General features: G+C 39.0%; 1 long non-coding RNA gene across 1 annotated transcript in view; it reads right to left on the bottom strand.

The window, feature by feature from the left end:
- Window positions 1-269: 269 nt before the first annotated feature.
- Window positions 270-17,716, bottom strand: part of LOC125620755 (uncharacterized) — an 80,592-nt gene continuing 63,145 nt past the window's right edge. The window contains exon 3 of the long non-coding RNA XR_007352313.1: window positions 270-398. This is a non-coding gene — a long non-coding RNA (uncharacterized LOC125620755). The remainder of the gene's footprint in view (window positions 399-17,716) is intronic.

Genomic DNA, 17,716 nt, shown 5'->3' with positions numbered 1-17,716 from the left:
ACACGTATCACATGTGGACATACCTCCAATTGCCATGGAAGAGGGAGACCTATAGAAGTGAAGGGGAGCTGGATTGCACTCTACCGCACTTGTTCTGTAGGATAAGTAGAAGTCTGTGCTCTATAAATAAACAGAGACTTTCATATCCCAGAGCTGTCAACATGACATCTTCCACAAGCACTGAATTCACATTATCTATTTATTTTTAAAAGTGCAAGTAAATGAGAATGAATGGGACTGAAGTATGTGATAATTACCTTTCCTGTTCTCTTCTTATTCTTCGGTGTTTGAGGTAACGAAGCAGATCCTGGCAGTTCATTAAATTGTGAGGGTTATACTACAGCTCTCAGTCATGGATTCAGATTGGGATTCCAGTGTTGATGTCACTCAAGCAAATCCTAATGAAGGGGAAAAAAAGATTGGATAAATTAAAGAAATTGAGTGATCCGAGGTAATGTTTTCTCCCAACAGCTTTTTAAGAGACTAAGTACTTCCCGCTTCTCTCAAAATAACCACAGCAATGTTTACTCTTGTTGATTTCATATGTATGGTCCAAGACATATAGGGTATATCTGCACTTCAGTTAAAAACCTGCCCCTGAGCTCAGACTAAGGGGCTGTTTAATCACCATGTAGACATTTGGGCTTGGCCTTGAGCCTGGGCTCTAGGACCCTGCAAGGTGGGTGGATCTCAGTGTTAATCAATAGAATGCAGGGCAGGAAATCCTCTTCAGGACAGGGTTCCAGGACTTCGTTTACAACTCTATACAAATTAACGTCCTCTTCAGACAATGTGAAAAGCCACATACAACCTGCAAATTTAAATGTGGGTGTTTGTCATCCCAAGTGATAATATATGGCCCTGGACCTCTTTCTCTCTTAAGGGACAGCACTCTGGAAACAAAGGGAGAAGGCAGGAAAGGCGGGGAGGAGGGGGAGAACAGCAGAGAGAGAAGTGCTGGGTGACTTGATGGGAGCTGCAGTTGAAGGAGAGGGACCACAGCCAGAAGTCTGGATGTTATGTGCCTAAATATATTGGTGAGCCAATAGAATTAAACCAGAGCGGCAACAGATTAGGGGATGGGGAGGGATATGTCCCTCCACACAGCTGTAGGAGTAGTGCATTTTTACACTCTGTTTTCATGAACTGAAGTCAGGTTACAGGTAAAATGAATGTAGTTAGATCTATCCGGTCTGACTACACATCATCAAGCCTGCAGAGTATGCGTTACACCTTGTGACCTAGAGATCAAATAGGGAAAGAACAGAGAGGAAGAAAGTGTGACCTGTTCACACACATGAAATGTTTAGTAACTCACTATAGGGATTTTTAGACAGAGCATCAATTTCCCAATGACCTAAGAGCAAAAAGCACTAGCTATCACAAAATACAAAATGTGTTTTAGTTGGATGTAGAATGGACATATGTAAATAATGGTGATATTATGCAGCAGAATATAAACGTAATTCTCATAATAGGGAATCCAGGTAGGATATTACCAAATCATCTAGTGCCATCCAGTGTAACAGACAGCAGCCAAGGGCTTGAACAATTTTCTTGATCTGGATGAATCATGACCCCAATAAACTTTGTTTTTATAATTGTTGATCATCTATCAGCTCCCCCCCCCCATATTTGCTTAGATAAACAGAAAAAAAAAACCCTACAAGTATCTGGGTAACCCTACATGCTACAGGTCGGTCATAAGCTACAATGAAGTTTCCTTATGGCTAAGAAAAGGATGGAGAACATATTGTGGTCTCCTTACTGCGGATATTGTTTATATTTTGATAACACCGGGAGGCCTCAGCTAACATTGGTGCCCCATTTTGATGGGCAGTATGCAAACTGAGTAGGAGTTGGGGTAAGCCCATGCCTACACTACAAGCTGGGGGTGCGATTCCCAGCTCAAGTGGACATACTTGTGCTAGCTCTCCATTGCGTTAGGATGCTAAATGGTAGCATAACTGTATGGTAGCTGGGCAGCAGAAGTAATGGCACCATGCTAGCACAAATCTGCCTGAACTCTGTGGGTACATACTCAGGGCTACTAGCACACATAGCCACTGCCCATGCTACCACAGCTACACTACTATTTTCAATGTGCTAGCTTAGATGAGAGCTAGAACAGCTATGTCTACACAACCTGGGAATCACACTCTTAGTTTTAACGTACTAAGAGTAAAACAGTCCCTGCTCCCCGGACTCTGCAGTGTAAATAGACGAGTGGTAGGAGAAAGGTGGTATTATTATCCACATTTTACTGAGAATGGAGGCACAGAGAAATCAAGTGACTTGCCCAAGGTCACACTGGAGATCTGTAGTAGAATCAGCCTTCAGAATCCCATGCCAGTACCGTAACCACAAGACCAGGGACAGGAAAAAAAACTGGTCTGATGGAAGAGGAATATCAACTCTACATTTTGCTAGGGTTTATGCCATTGACTTGTTATCTTTTGTGACAAAGTTCCTCCACTACCTTGGTGGGTCTTGTGCTTATTGGCAGATTTGCTCACCTTGGAGCTTCACAGCAGCCCTCAGTTTGGCTGTTTTCATGAACCCACAGTCCAGGTCAACTCCTCCTGTGTCTGACCAGGAGTTGGGAGGTTTGGGGAACCCGGGCCTGCCCTCTACTCTGGGTTCCAGCCCAGGGCCCTATGGAATGCAGCTGTTTAGAGTCCCTCCTGGAACAGCTGTGCGACAGCTACAACTCCCTGGGTTACTTCCCCTTGGCCTCCTCCCAACACTTTCTTTATCCTCACCATAGGACCTTCCTCCTGGTGTCTGATCGTGCTTGTACTCCTCAGTCCTCCAATAGTATGCGTTCTCACTCTCAGCTCCTAGCACCTCTTGCTCCCAGCTCCTCACCCACGCACTGCAAACTGAAGTGAGCTCCTTTTTAAATCCAGGTGACCTGATTAGCCTGCCTTAATTGATTCTAGCAGCTTCTTGATTGGCTGCAGGTGTTTTAATCAGCCTGTCTGTCTTAATTGTCTCCAGAAGGTTCCTGATTGTCCTGGAACCTTCCCTGTTACCTTACACAGGGAAAAGGGACCTACTTAGCCTGGGGCTAATATGTCTGCCTTCTATTACTCTCCTGTAGCCATCTGGCCCGACCCTGTCACACTTTATGTTCCTGATCACAAAAATCAAAGCATCCAGATAGTGAAAATGGTATAACACAACCATGGGGAATAATTAGCTTTGTTAACAAGAAAACTCTAAATACTAGGGCTGATGAAATACAATTGTGTCTTCAGATCTCCAGTGCAAACCTCACAGGTCATTTCACAAAGAAATAGTAAGGGCTAAAAGATCACAGTGGTACATTAAAAACACATGTTTTAAGAATCAAAATATATCCTTTCAGACATTTTGGTGTTTATCATTTAATGGACCGTCGAGCAGTTATTTACAGGACCACTGAGGTAACAAATTCAATATCTTTTAATACTAAATGGAAGTGAAATGATTTCTGCCATTAGAGCCATACATGACTGATTGCTAAATGGTACATGCTTTTCCTCAGTAGTATATAATGACCTCCCCATAATACAACAGCTATGTAATAACAAATGGTCAAGTCAGATTTCCAACTGGGGATGCTGATGCTGCATGACAAGCTATAGAAATCTTAGTGCAATGAAGAATTGTATCAAATCCAGATAAGAATATTGAAAAGCACTACAATAAAACCGAACAACACTATTTTTATATCCATAGAGGCTGTCACACAGACATGCTTAAGATATTTCATTTTAAATGGTTGCAGAACTATAGCAACACAGAAGGTATAGCACTGCCAAATGTTGATAAAAAGGAAGGCACATACAAGAGTGAGATCAAGGACATATTAATTGCAGTTATAGTGAGGAAACCAAACAGTGAAAGGATTAGATTTGACTTTGTGATGAATAATGAAATCTTAAAAACTGGCAGCACTGCACAAATAGTATGGTAAATTGGGCATATTTTTACAACACATAAGGCTTTCTCTGAAAGGATGACTGACGGTATGTGATTTTCTTTTATGGACAAAATGTAAAAGCTATTAGAAGAAAACATACATTTTAAAAACAATCATCTTAGGAAGAAAAAAAAAGGATACAATTTAGTATCTGTCCCTTTTCAAGAAGGATCTCTTGAATCATCATTAAGAACCATCAAACTTTCACAAATATACAGTACATAGGTATGGAAATGCCTTATTTTTGCTTTTGTTACAATGCAGTGCTGAGGACCAGTACAGAACTCATGCACATTTAAATCCCAGTTAAGCTCCCAAAATACAACATAAGTGGAATGCAACCCGTGTGTTGGCTCTCTACACAAGGAAGAATTCACTCTAAACAATCTTTTAACAACAAATGAAACAAACAATTAATACTGAAGTTTAATAAATTATTTAATTATACTTTATTCAACAAATTTAGCTTCTTTCTCTTAGAAGAATGTCCTCAAACAGATCTCAGATTTGTTAAGTGCAATAGCTAGATGACATATTTCAATAATATTTACTTTCAGGATTTCTAGTCACTATTTGATATGTGAAATTTGAGATGCATTGCTTGTTTGCAATTGGTCACAGAAGTCAAATGGCATTGTTTCTGTTGTGTAACTGGATAAACATATTAGATAGCAACAATGTAGTTAGAAACTTATGAGGTGTTTTGCTGGTGCCAGGAATCAGTGGGTCCCAAATAACTATTTTTTTTAAGTTTTTACTTTACTTTTGCTTTTAATTTCTTAATGCCTGCCCTCTCAGTTACCTAGTACCTCTGGCTTTTCTAAAGCAATTTGAGAGGTTTCTACCAGTTTGGAAAGTCTGAGTATCTCTAGCTATGAAGACAGGTTGGTATTAGATTTATAGCATGATCAGTATTTGACCTATTGTGATGGACGATAGTACATTTCTGGGGCATGCAATACGAAGATGAGGTGGAAGATCAGATTTTCTGACCTGGTCTCTGCGCAGGATGCAAGGATTAACAGTGCAAATCCAGACACAGGTGCAGCTAATTAACTATCAGGAGATCAGTTTGGAAGATAGAAGAAGAACAGAAAGAAGAAGAGAGTTACTGGAATTGGGTCTAGCTGGGCAAATCCAAGTACAAGCACTTGGAATTATTTGGTTACAAGGAGCAGCGAGAGAGCCAGAAAAATACTCAGTGGAAACAGGCTGCCTGTGGAGAGATGCCATCTAGAATGTCTCTGAATTGGTGTAGCTTTGTATCGTGAGGAAAAGAGTTTAATTTCAGTGTTTAAAGTTACTTGTGTCAGAGGGAAGAAACTTAAAGGTCTGTTTTGGCTGGGTGGTACTCTGGGGAGAAGTAAATATCCTTGTGAAAGACAGTGGGAAGAGTTCAGGGCACAGAGTTGGGTCCAGATCCTCCAATATATTTAGGCACCTAACTCACATTGAATTCAATAGGTGTTAGACACTGAAATACCTTTTGAGGTTTTGGGCCTTGATATCTGCCTTGTTTGTTGAGCACTAAGAGGAACTCTGTGTTATCACTATCAGCACTATAAAAGTACATCCAGATGTAAATGGTCACAGCACCGTTAACTTCAATAAAGTTATGATAATTTACACAAGTGTAGGATCAGGCCACCAGTATTTTATTTGGATAGGAATGAGATATCCCTGCCACACTAGAATACGCTGACACAAAATCGAGACCATCTAAGTATTCAAGGTCCAATTTTGTTGTCAGAAAACTGTATATGGACCCATTTCCTATTGACCTAAATGAGGGTTGGAACCATATATGAGTGTAAGAGGAGAATCAGTAAGTAAGTAATGGTGTAGCTAATTTACAAAGGATACAAAATATTTCACTATTTAAGTAGACTGAGGCTGTGATTAGCAATTGTCCACTGGTGTCATCAATAACAACACTGCTATTGTACTCTAGTCTAGTCTTCTATTAGTGTTAATACAAGATTTTTTACTGAAATCACACACACACACACACACACGCATTTCCTTCTTGACTTTCAATTTCATTTATTTTTAGCTTCTGGTTGAATTTAGTGTGTGTGTAATATGCAGAGAAATAGAGAAAAGAAAATCCAAAGCTCTCTCCACAGAACTGGGGAGGTATAGCAAAAAAGTAAACACATTCATTGTTTTACAAAGAAGAAAGTATTGACTAGCTCCTGAGGAATGGAGTGTTGTGATGAAAATGAGGCTGCAATGGAAATAGAATGAGAAATAGGATTTGCTCTGGGGTGAACTGAACAAACCTATCAGACTACACACCTAACTGGCAGCAGCCCCATCAAACAAATTCCTGATGACTACATAATATAAAATAAAGATAGAAGGACTGGGGAATAAGAAAAGCGAAAAGAACGGAAAAGAAGCTGCTAAATGAAAGAGAACTGTTTCTGCAAAGGTCAGTAAAGGATAGGATTAGTTTGGACTAAGCCCATATTACAATGTAATTTGCAATATTTTCAAACACTTCTGAAAAAGCATTCCTTGCTACTTCTAATACAAGCTCTGAGCCATAACTATCTAAATAGGACAGAGTGGGCATTAAAAGTTCATAGGGCTTGATATTACCTGGTTAAAAAATGAGCCCCTATTGAATTTTGCTTTGTTACTAACCTTTATTAGCCTTGTAGCCAACGGTGATTAAGGTATTGTGGCATATCTGTCAGCATGCATGGAGATTACTAGTAAATGCGCTTAAAAGTCTAGGAGCCAAAAGCTACAACCCAAAGCCAGGAATACTAATTCAGGCTTCATTCAGTATAAACAGTCAAAGGGATGGATAAAGCATGCTGTCTCCTTTTGTTGGCATATTTATGTATCATTTTGCTCTCACCTTTTTTGGCATGTAATTAAGGCAACAGAAAATAGTACAAGTTTTTAGATTATTCTGAAAGATGGGAGAAGCTGGATGAACCCCTGTAGCCATTTGTAACATACTATATGCTAATTGGAATGCCTTTTCCTCAAGCTTCTGAAAGACATGTTTGAAAACTCACCATTAGAGTTGGGCAAATAATTCTCTACCCAGCAACTGTAGCTCCTTTGGCATGTTATATCTGAACATGCATAATTATTTTTAAAACACGGTTAGCTTTTGAAATTGTTTGAATCTTTAGTAAGAACAAATTAGTCCTGGCTCTTAACCCAAAACTGTTCACTGAGCATAGTTAGTATTTGCAGTTCACTATCTGAGTTGTGTGTGTGGTCACAGGGTGTTTCTGTTCTCTGACTACATGACCTAAACGTAATAAGCTACATCCCCTTCTGCCTAAAATGATTTTTTGTTTTGCTCAAAACAAAATTCACTCTGTTATTAAATGGATTTTGGCTACAGCTCAAAATATACTTTCAGCAAACATTCATATTAACCAAATTTTTCTCACATGAATGCTTTCAAAAGGTGAACAATAAAGGGCACAATCATGATGAAATTGAAATTCCATTTAGAAGTCCCTGAATGCATGTGAATAATCTCTCTCATTATTTGTCCATCCCTATTGAGCACTACTGTTTGGAATAGATTGGGGAAAGCTTGGCAACATAAGACAGACCTGTCCTTTAACTGATCTTGCTACCAAAGCTAGAATTGCCAGGGAGTATCATCCATGCTGAGATTGCTCAGAAGTTCTTTTCCAGTGTTGTGCTATTATTGACCTACTATAATGGATTGCCTTATGTAAAAAGTATCTCCACTGACACACACAAACAAAACAAAAACAACTACACAAAAGAAAAACAAAACAAAACAAAAAAAAACACTACATGCATAGATCTTTTCTGGGTTTTCAAAACAACAACAACAACATTTTGTACTCTTGCCTTCCAATTTTGGCGCAAACGGAAATTTGTTGTGAATTTATTTTATTTATTTTTTTAAAGTCATACTATTTTCAGGATGTGGATTTTTGCCATTTTCATCATGAAGAAAAAATCTGGCAAAGGCAAAACATTTGTCATAGATTGAAATCAGACACGAAAATGAGTCTTCACTCGCAAATGTAAAAAATAAGTTTGGTAGTTGTGAAGACTTTCAGACTCTTGTACAGTCTCAATAGCACTCACAGCTACCACTGATATTGTGCTACCTGTCACAGAGATCTTTAAAGGCAAAGTATGGGCAGAACTACTCTTACAAAGACTCAGCCTTTAAGGCCAGATAATTAGGGTGACTGTGGGTCCTACCTTACAGGCATCATGGCCCAGATCCACAAAGGATTTGGGCATTGCAACACCTAACTTTCGGGTGCCTTGAAAATCACTGGAATCCAAAAAGCCTGAATTAGGCACCTAGAGTTCCTTTACAATGAGAGTTAGTTGCCTAAGAATGGAATCCACAAAAGCCAGAGTGTGAGGTGAGAAGCTGCCTAAATTAGCCAATGGGAGATGCCAGCAAAAGATATTTATTCTAATCCTCACCCCTCTCATGGAGTTCTATGCCTATCTGTAGGGAGCAAGGGCGGCTCTACCAATTTTGCCGCCGCAAGCAGTCGCCGCCAAATTGCCGCCGTGGGACATGGACTGGCGCCCCATTCTAAATGCTGCCCCAAGCGCCTGCTTGGAAAGCTGGTGCCTGGAGCCGGCCCTGGTAGGGAGGTACCTATCTGTTTGTGATCCACAGCCAGGAACCCTCTCTAGAATCAGTCAGCTTGGACACCTGCTGAACTCCACACAAAATGGCTGGGATTGAGGGGTATGTGCAGGAGGCCTCCCATATAACCTTTAGCCCAGTGGATAGGGTACTCACCTGGGATGAGGGAGACATCCAGTTCATTTACCCCCTGCCTGATAAGGAGAAGGGATTTAAGCACATCTCATGTAATTGCTTAACCAGTGGCCTATGGGATATTCTGATGTTGGTCTTTCTGTTCCACTCTGAATACATAATTAAATATTAACTGAGCTAGAGTAATTCTCACTCTGTCTCTTTAGTCCAGTGCCTAAGACACTCACCTGAAAGGTGGCTGATCCCTGTTCAAAATTCTTCTTCTCAGCCAGTAGGGGTGGGAATTGAACGAGGGTCTCCCATATTTTGAGTGAGTACTCTAACCCACTGGGATAAAAGTTATGTGGGAGACCACAACTGATGCCTTACATGTCCATGCCCACCCCCAGCCATTTTGTTTGGAGTTAGATGCACTCAAAGAGAGGTGGAGAACACCCATCTTCCCCTGGTTTGAGTATCACACCAGGGCCTAGGTGTAAGTTAGGCATTGGGGCTCCTGCCCAAGACGTCAGTGAGCATGCCCACAGGCAGAAACTTAGGCACCAAGAGATCTGTCACAGTAAAAATTTAAATGCTGAGCAGGTTTAGATACCTACAGGGCTAGGTAGCAGCTGAGCAGGGGTTTTATGGATCACAGTGATGCCTCATACTGGGACTTAGGTGTCTAAATCCCTCTGTGGATCTGGCCCCATGTGACCAGGAGAGAACCAAGTGACTGTGGGCAAGACTATATAAGAGGAAGCCCCTTTGCTTTCATGGAAGAGAGACCACAGGTGAATTAAGATCTAGAATGGGGCTCTCCACCATGAAAGGTAGGGAAATAGTGCAGGATGGACTTGTGTGTAATGGCCTGGGAGAGAGCCTGAACAGAAACAGGAAATGGAGTTGGGAAAATAGTGGAACAGAGCACTCTTGAATTTTGGCAAGTATTGCTATCCCCTTACTTAGGGACCTACAGACTGTAATAAAGAAGGCATGGCCACCTTGGATGCTATCTGGGAAGTAGAAACCCCTGCTATAAAAATGTTACTGTTAAGGCTGGGGAATGAGACCTCTTTAGCTAGCCTCTGAGAGCCAGATCGCTCTTTATTTAGGTTTGTGACTTCGTTTGGACTTGTTTCCCCTGGAAGGTGTAAACTCTTGATTTGGCTGGAGAAACTGAGGCACAGTAAACCTGACATTACATGCTATCTGAATCTAGAAGTGGTTGAACATTGTTTAACTCTTAAAAGTTAGTGGGTACCTTTGTATGACAAGGTTAGAAAGGTATGTCATAAAGCAGTCAAGAGAGTTGAAGATTCACCACAAGAGCATGAAGTTTGTGTAGTCTAGAGTTAGATTAAAATAATGACACCAGCTATTTAATATCATTACAGCTAATTTTGATGACAGACACAAAAGGTTTAAATGCTTAGCCACTGGCCCTCCACATTGTGGTTTCTAATTATCTTTAGAGATTCTACAAGTCTTTTCTTATCTTGACTTACACAAAAGAGTGCTAGCCAAAGATGTCGGCATCTGTTTTATCCCTCCATCAAATTGTTAAAACTTAACTTTCTTCATAACTCTTCTCCTCTACATGACACCTGCATATTTACCCGAGTTCTCAATCAGATACAAAGTACCCACTGGAGTATTAAAAAACATTAATTACTTGTGGACTTTGAGCCTATAATACTGCACCAAATGCCTGAGGAAGCAAGTAACTTAATGGAAACAGTGTGGTGAATACTTGCACAAATACTCCTGGTAAAAGTATTTGTGAGGCCATGAAAGCTGTCTTTGAGTTTGAGTCCTCCAAACAGGGTGCAGAAGAAGTGCCATGTGACTTAAGTAACCAATGTTTTGGGAAAATTTGAATAATAAACTTGTAAAAATGTCTGCAGATAACTAGGAAAAAAGTGGTATACTTCTTTTCCCATACAGTTTGACTTCCCATAGTTCTAGCTATGGAGGGTGTGCTGTAATTCGTAATCTGTTGCTGATCAATCTTTATTGATTGACTTTTTATTCTAAGTTTTCTGGTTCAGTTTAACGTATATATGAACTGATACTTTATGCTACACACTGACTAAACTGTGCCTTCCCTTAAATTTTCCAAATTAAATTATTTATTGAAAAAAGGTTTTTGGGTACTTAACATCCCTTGTTCCTTTATTACCTTAATCATTTCAATATCATGTCATTCCCATTACAGTTTAAGGAAGCTTTTTGCAATGACAATTGAAAGTAGTATTGTTGGCTAACCTATATTCCTGGAGTTACTCTTTAGGGTTTTTATTTGTATTCCAGTAGCAGCTCAGAGCTCCAGTTAAGGTTAAACCCGATTAGGCACTTTACAAACATCTATGGGCCCTGATCAATTCCCTGTGACTTCCATAGAAAGACTCCCATAGGTGTTGGATCCAGCCAAAGGAGAGTAATAATCCCTGGCCTGGCCTGAAGAGCTTGCAATCTAATAAATCAAACTTGGTAACTACAGATGTTAATCTTACTCCTCTACATTTTAAAATGTAGATCACATCTTATTAAATACTACAGTGATCTGACTTAATCAGTGGAGCAACAATTTTGCTGCTTCTGTATCACTAATACTTGTTTAGGCTCCCAGTTTTCATCTTCACAACGTTTAATCACCCCACTTACAGCCTCTATATTGACATATGTACTTTGGTTTGCTGTAATTTTCTGCTCACTTCACATATGACTCCTTTGCTTATTGCTTTGTTATAGTAGCTTTTCATCTGCTCTTTTTCTTTTACCCCATTCTCTTTATTTATATCATACTCTCAAATCACCTAGAGACTTATTACAAGAATTGAGATTTTCGCATCTGTTAGGGTCACATTTTTCACAGTAGGAGTACCTGATGTTTAAGTAGATTCTATCCTCTGGCTACTAATATAATAGTACCCACAATGGTATTGTCTCATTATAAAGAACCAAGTCTTGATTTCATGCTTAAGCTTAACATATTTGTCTCCTGTGACTTGTAGTTTCACCCATTACTTATCACTTTTACGCTTTCATCTATGTCTGCTTTTTACTCCTTCTGGGGATGGTTTCTTAGTGCTGCCCCTGCCACCCACTCCAACCTGATAAACTGACAGCTCAAATTGTAAATCTTGACCTAAGTCTGACCTTTCCTTGAGATATAAATGCTTCCATTCAAATGGGTAATGATGCTTTAACAAGCATTCTGGATTCAAGCCCCACACCAGAAATGCATTGTTCAAAAATCCAACCAATGGCTATATATTTATGAATGGGAGACCGTAGAGATCAGTGCCAACCCAAAATATGTAGGAGGATTCAAATTATTTGTTTTTGACAGTTCATATGAATCCTCACTTTAGGTCTCATATTTAATAGTTTGTTATAGGCAACATTAATGATAAGAAACTGCAAAATTGTAAGTTGCCAAACCATTCTAAAACTGTAAAAATTACTTTATATATTTAATATATTGGCTGTGCAAGGAGAGCCGTCTGAAATGGACTCTCAGAACTTTAGTGCCCAGAAGACGGATGTTCTCAAAAGTCTAATGCCTTTGGCTGTCTGGAAACCAGTCTCCAGAGTTACACTTTTGTATATTTCAGTGTGAAATTAACTTATTATTTCTGAGGAGGTTCTTGCTGGCCACTTTCTTGCCACTTAAAAAATCCCAACAAAAAGCAACAGTTGAGATCCTGTTTCAAACTTGCATTTTTGTAGCTAACATTGTCTGCAGAACTTCAGTACAATCTGAACCATGCTTTGGATGGTGAATCTCACTATGAGCTTAGATCAGGTCATGACACTAAAACATGTTTATATGCATCTTCATTTAACTTTTTGTGCTAGTTTTAGAAGAAACTATGTAGATTTTTGGCTCTTTAGTCTTTTACATTGTAGTTCATTGCATCTGTTCTGATGATTGGCAGCATTCTGTAAAATTTCTTTCTGATAACACTTTGATTTCAGACTGTGATCTTAAAATGGGAATCTTTAACCCTATAGATGTGTACCAGGGGATCTACGCTGCTTAATATTGTACCTTATTATTTTCAGTATCAATATGCTTTTTTGACTGCTGAAATACCAGTCCAAATTAAGCCGGTCATAAAATTAGTTTTAAGAGCATGATCTTTATAAATCTTAGTAGATAATATGGAGCTCATTAACACCTGGTGTTGAAAATGTTGTCAACAGTCCTTTAGATTTAAGTTTCAGTTTTATCTTTACACTCAACTTTATTCGAACAGAACAAGTTTAGTGCATTGCACTTATTAACTGTTGTATCCAGAGGCATTTTATAATATACTTGCTATGAAATAATTCACACTTTTTGTTGTATTGTGTAGCAGTGCAGGTTATCCAGTCATGTGTATGATTTTTAACTGTTAAAACTTGGAAACAGGGTCTCCCTCCCTTAACTTTTTTCACAGATATTAAGTATAGCAAATGATTGCAACACCTGACCTTTCCTTTTCTGGGTTAAGAGGTAGGCTGCCATAGCCAATTATTCAAAGGTAATGTGGCAGCATCTTAGATAGTTGGGTATCTTGGCTTCAGCCCATTTCTATTTATTACTTAGTTTAAAGACAGTTACATTTCAAAGAGGTGAGGGAGAAGGGAAGAAAAGAAATTAATGTAACCTGCTAGTGTTTGTAAAGTCAGCTGGAGGCAGACACTGTTAGCTAGGATGACTAGGATCAATTTTATGTACCTGATAAACACTTTTGCTTTTACACGTTAGGTTAAGGAGGTTAGCCTACCTTGATTTCCACCCCGAGATCATTTGATGTATTGACCAGACAAACGCATCTCAATTAATCTCTGACTACAGATATTGAACCAAATTCTGAAACCAATTGGGCTATACAGAAGAGAATTTTCCCTATTGAGTAAGAGTTGGTGTATTTTAGATAAGTATTTGCCCTTTCTACAAAGCTGGTAAACCCCACACCATCCATACTCTAATACAAAGATGAATAAAATATTCAAGTTTGGTATACTTGTTTCATATGTCCGGCTTGACATTATCAAGAAAATACTAAGCAAACTGTCTATTTAGATAGTCCAATAGTTAGAGGCATATTATATCTACTTCTAACTGTGGTTTATGTGACTCAAAATATTTTCTTATGAGGTGCCTAACCTGCTTTCACTTGCAAAATTCAATTGTTGCAGGAGAGTTTGTCAGTTGACAAATGGATCCGGGTTGTTGTCAAAGGGCCCTGAGATGTTTCAAAAAACTGATGAGATGGCTGGTGTACTTCTTTCTCGGGCAGTTTTGTATAAATCCAGTACGTGGAAAGAGGCTGAAGCACCTGGTGTGGTTATGGCCAAATGCTTAAAAAAATTTGATTCTGCTGAGTGGTGAATATCTATAGCACCTTGGCTCTAGAGTTGGTGAGGAGGGGAGAGCTGTGTGCGTGCATTAGTATATTCCTCATTATTACCCTAAAGTTATCTTACAGTAGACAACAGTGTTCATCTAGAATACTGGCATGGAGGGGGATTAGGAACATTTCTTAAAAAAAAAAAGAAAGCATACTTTTTAAAGATTTAGCAATCTGGCTGCTACAAAATGTGTTAAAGCCTGCTACATATACATTACCATAGTGAGTGACAGTGTCTCTTATTCCAATCGTCTTACTAAATAATGGTTTATTTGAATGGAAAATTTGGCAAGAAGTAGTATCTGTTTCCCAAAATGACAGCATATCACACAAGCTAAATCCATTACAAATCTGTGTATGACTTCACTTGTATCACTAAGCTGCATGTTTTCCCTCTGTTAACTTAGTGGTTTCAGTACCACCCATGGGTATGCAACAAAACAACTTGTATCTGTTCTTCCAATATGCTGAAGTTACTGTCATCTACCATAAAAAGCTGTTTGATACATTTGTTAGTGAATGACAAAACATAATAGTTATTAATGGCTAGATTAAGAGAACACAAAATATTTTGAGTCACTGCTGTGTATTACTAATAGTTGTGTCTCAAAGCTAGCAAGAAACATCTTGCATCTATTTTACTAACTATATTATGACAATGTCTTTAAAAAAAACATTACAGAGCAGAAAATTTATCTAAATAACTGGCTGAGTAAATAAGGCTGATTATGAATCAATCAGTTTGAGATTTTCTTGGTTAACTAGGGTTCCCAGTGTTTACAATAAAATACTTTAAATATTATAATTCTCAGTAAATTGCAGATACTGCATACCATTGTGAACTCCTTACCTCCACTCTCTTCAAAATCTAGGGAAATGTGCATGGTGCTTTGCAGAAACCCTATTGCTCATCACAAGTATTGCACACATATAGTGCAACAATGAACTCCCTTGAAGGACATTCCATATCTAGAGTGTCCCAATTCCAGAGAGAGCTGTGCTTACAAGACCTGATGTAAAGCTCCTTGAAGTCAATGACAGTCTTTCAATTTACTTCAGCTGGTTTTGGTTCCATCACATAGTGGGGAACACCACCAAAACTGGTAACTTTTCTAGCATCAGGAAACACATACGTGCTGTTAACCTTTTGCTATTATAAAAATTGGTCATTTAACCCTAGTCTTGGTTCCCTGTCTTAATCACAATATTTTGCCTCTCACCATTGATTACTAAACTTCTTTAGCCTTCTGCGAGACATCTTGACAAAGGGCTTTTGGAAGTTTCCTTTATTCAATACTTTGACACATTCAAAGAATTCTAAGATTAGTGAAACACGACTGCCTTTGCAGAAACCTTGTTGGTTAGACCCATCTGTAGTAGAAAGAGAGCCTGAGACATAAGCCCTTGTATTAGAGTCCTGATATAAGGCCTGAAGCCTGAATTAAAGCAGTGGCCAAAACTTTGCTGATATGAAGCAAAGTCAGGTTGTGATATGAAGCAAAGTCAGGCAGGCCTTGCTGAAAACTGAGTCTGTGGATTTATTGGGCAATTTAATTATCTTCACTATCTGCGCAGAGCTGGAACAGCACACTAAATGAATGCACATGCAGCCAACATCTGACCACACCATCATATCATGACTTCCCAGATGTTGTTTGACTTTATTTTAAATTTGTTTCAAGCAATTTATCGTGTGTAGATTTAGCACTTGTAATATTCCTCTTATATGATGCCTGAATTGGATTGTGAAAGATGTTTAATAATGCTATTGTAAGGTAGTACTTAATCAAGTGTATTACAAAAGTTTCATGATTTGTTTTAGTCCATGTGTTATGTACCCATTGTAGATAACTAAAAAGCCCATTTACTCATGAAATAGTGGTGTTTTGAGTTCCTATTTTTAGAATAAGGGAGAAAATTCTCTTGTACCCCCAATACTTGATTTTTAGTTCCACCTTTAGTATGTAATGTAAAAAAATAAGTTTGTTTCCATGAAATGTTACATTCAGCCATCTACAGTAGCTATGAAACACTTGATGTTGCATGTGCTGTGGGGAGGAAAATTGACATCCTCTAATCCTGGAGCTTTTAAACATATCTGAAACAATCACTTATCCAATAAGAATATAATAAAGATTATGCAAAAAAGCCAATTTCATTTTTCCCCCTGGAAAATTGGATTCAAAAGTCTTATAACATAACTACATCTGTGCTTTATCAATAAAACTTGATGAGCCAGAAATTGTATTTTATGCTGGAGGCACTAAGCCTATTGCACATATATGGTTGTGATTGTATTCCGTCTGCCATGAGCTAGGTTAAAAACCTTATCAACTGCATTTACTTGCAGAATTTTAAATACTGAAACACCCAGCCAAGGATTAGTTTTCAGAGGTAAGGAGGACAAATTTGGACAAACAATCAGCACTGACCTTGCACAATTAATCTAACACGGACATCTGAAGAATAAAATATATACTATAACAATGGCAAGATTTTTACCATAAAGAAACCTCTTTGCTACTAACAGATGATCCAATTGTTTTACATAACATCTACATTTATAGAAGTCTGAAACAGCACGGTTGGTCATGGTGTTCTATTATGACAGCTCCTGATACCATTTGCTGTGATGCTGTCAGAACTTAGAAGGATACATGCATGGGTTGGAGATATCAAAGGAATATTTCGATGCTACTGATTATGGTGCTAATGACTTAGTGGCACGTTTCCCTATGAGGCAGTTCTGAACCAATGCCCCAGTATAGTGTCAGGAGGCATACAATGGGCATGACATCCTGGGCAGAGGGGTCGGTTGAGTGGCATGTCAGAAGTAGCTGTATAGCACTCAGAAGAAGACTCTTTCCCAGAGTATGGACACAGCCTACCACAAACGTGTTGCACGGCTCCAGCCAGTTATTGCAGAAATTGAAAAAGTCAGAATTTGGTTCATAATATACATGTAGCATGTGCTGTGGAATGCTTACTCTTTTTCATCAAGCAAATAAATCTCCCTCAGACTCTCAAATGGAGCCCACTTGCATTACTGTCGCTCCTCTCAGCCCCAGACATGGACAAGGCCCCTACTGTGCTAGGTACTGTACACCGAGAACGAAAACAGACAGTCCCTGTCCCAAACAGCTTCCACTCTAAGTCTAGCTGAGAGACCCTCAGGACTGGTCCTGTAATGACTCTTCCAAACATTTATTCATTTATGGAATTGCTTCTCAACCAAATGCAAAAAGGAAGTCTGGAAATACTAATTTGCTATTTGTAGTGCATATGAGCTGCGATGAGCAGTATAGGTGCCCTTAAACAGAGGTGCTACACAGACAGCCTCTCTACTTGAACAGTTTACAATCTAATTTCTAGATTGAATTGTTAGGTCCCAAAATATGCTGTGTTCTTCCCAAATACTGAACATCTGGTTGCTTCCCTATGTAGCATACACTCTAAGGCCCTGGTCCTGATAGCTAAACCACACAGGTGGAACCCTGTGAATTGGGTTCTGCTTATGCACAAGGCTCTTGCATAGATAAATGTGTGGGCTTGGGACCTAGAACTTAATTACAAGCATATGAACGCTACAGAACTGAGACCTCATTA

The sequence above is a fragment of the Caretta caretta genome, chromosome 12 (genome assembly GCF_965140235.1).
Source record: "Caretta caretta isolate rCarCar2 chromosome 12, rCarCar1.hap1, whole genome shotgun sequence".
NCBI lineage: Eukaryota > Metazoa > Chordata > Testudines > Cheloniidae > Caretta > Caretta caretta.
The sequence above is the reverse complement of the archived record's forward strand: the minus strand, read 5'-3'. Positions and strand labels throughout refer to the sequence as shown.